Source organism: Tribolium castaneum, unplaced genomic scaffold (genome assembly GCF_031307605.1).
Source record: "Tribolium castaneum strain GA2 unplaced genomic scaffold, icTriCast1.1 ptg000042c, whole genome shotgun sequence".
NCBI lineage: Eukaryota > Metazoa > Arthropoda > Insecta > Coleoptera > Tenebrionidae > Tribolium > Tribolium castaneum.
The window spans coordinates 22,501-24,257 of record NW_026986641.1 but is presented as its reverse complement, the minus strand read 5'-3'; the positions used below and the strand labels follow the sequence as shown (position 1 = coordinate 24,257).

The window sequence follows — 1,757 nt, the reverse complement described above, 5'->3', positions numbered from 1 at the left end:
TTTTATAACAATAAAAAGCTCGAAACAACCAATAACAAAATATACTACTACTATACTACTATACATACAAACGCACATTTATAAATACATAAAATCAATTTACTTTATCGATAGTGAGTGATGTTTGGAAAAAAACGCTTAGGCTTACGGTTTTCGGGTACCTGGGTTCCGCATGCGTCGAAGTAATAATTTACTTTAACGACGCGACGAACCGTAGGAATCTAAATAAAAAAGTTTATTAACTTTTTTAGATTCTGTGGGTTTTAAATGATATACGCCCGACTGACGAAGGAACGTTTTGCACTGCCTGTGCTTTTCTTTTGATTCGTTTTTATGTCGACGGACGTTCTTAGAATGCCCACCAAACGACGTATCACACAAAACACCCTACAATTGTATTGTTTGGTAAATATTGTTGTGATTAAGTTTGTAGCTGTGGCGTTTGTTTGAAGAAAACGTCTGGTTTTTCGACATATTTTCTATTTAATAAATATACATAATGCTTATCGCAAAAGGAGCAGAGTTTTATAGACAAAGTTGATAGAGAAAAAAAACCTAATAGATATATATACGTATTTATAAAACGTTAATATCATCGGGTTATTCTTTATGTAAACTTAAACTATAACTGCATACTCTTTTCGATAAGTAGAAACAAATGCCACTTTAATTAAATAAAATATTATAAAATATAACGCCGAACGTTTCTTTCGATTGGTCCGTTTCTCACATATACATCACAATTGTAATAACCTTAAGTAGTTATTTTTGTTGTTGTGTGATGATGAAACGATTTCGATGTGGAACGGTGCGTTATGTAATAATATTTTAAATTTGTTTGAAAAGATTACCCTGAACGGTGGATCACTTGGCTCGTGGGTCGATGAAGAACGCAGCTAATTGCGCGTCAACTTGTGAACTGCAGGACACATGAACATCGACATTTCGAACGCACATTGCGGTCCTCGGATATACTGTTCCCGGACCACTCCTGGCTGAGGGTCGTGTCAATTTCAAAGACTGCTCGGTTTTTGTCTTAAACACAGCGCACAATGTTGTGTAGACAATTACGTCGGAGCGTGTTGGGTGCAAATATGACGCGTTACTATAATTGTTAATTGATTGTCGGTTGTCATAATAAAATATTATGCAACGTAGACAACAATAAAAACAATATAAAAAATAACGCGGCATCCTAAAACGCAATAGCGGCTGACATTCTTATTAGTTTGTTGGTACAAGTTGGTTTAGACGTAGCACGTCCGATATTAAAAAGCAGCCACAACGCTTAAATTTCGAACGAAGCGATCGTCGTGTCCGAGACGTTAAAGTTGTTTATATGCATATTTTATGCACTATAATTAACAACAACAACATTCTCGCAACGACGTCAGATCGATGTTTGAAATTGTTTGGAGGCAGCCATATAAACGGAATACGTGTAATTATCGTCTGACAAAATAAAGGCAAATTTATATTTGCGACCTCAGAGCAGGTGAGACTACCCGCTGAATTTAAGCATATTATTAAGCGGAGGAAAAGAAACTAACTAGGATTTCCTTAGTAGCGGCGAGCGAACAGGAAAAAGCCCAGCACTGAATCCCGCGGCCGAAACCGGACGCCGGGAAATGTGGTGTTAGGGAGGATCCGTCATCCCGAGATTGTGCGACGCGTCCAAGTCCATCTTGAACGGGGCCACAGCCCATAGAGGGTGCCAGGCCCGTAGTGACCGTTGCCGATAACGGGAGGATCTCTCC

General features: G+C 38.5%; 2 non-coding genes across 2 annotated transcripts in view; both read left to right on the top strand.

Annotated features, from left to right (window-relative positions):
* Nucleotides 1–848: 848 nt before the first annotated feature.
* On the top strand, nt 849–1,005 carry LOC135267484 (5.8S ribosomal RNA). The gene has a single exon (XR_010335904.1). It is a non-coding gene; the product is annotated as a 5.8S ribosomal RNA (ribosomal RNA).
* A 476-nt stretch (nt 1,006–1,481) lies between these two features.
* The window catches only part of LOC135267482 (large subunit ribosomal RNA), a 4,037-nt gene continuing 3,761 nt past the window's right edge, over nt 1,482–1,757 (top strand). The window contains exon 1 of the ribosomal RNA XR_010335903.1: nt 1,482–1,757. This exon is cut by the window's right edge and continues 3,761 nt beyond it. This is a non-coding gene — a ribosomal RNA (large subunit ribosomal RNA).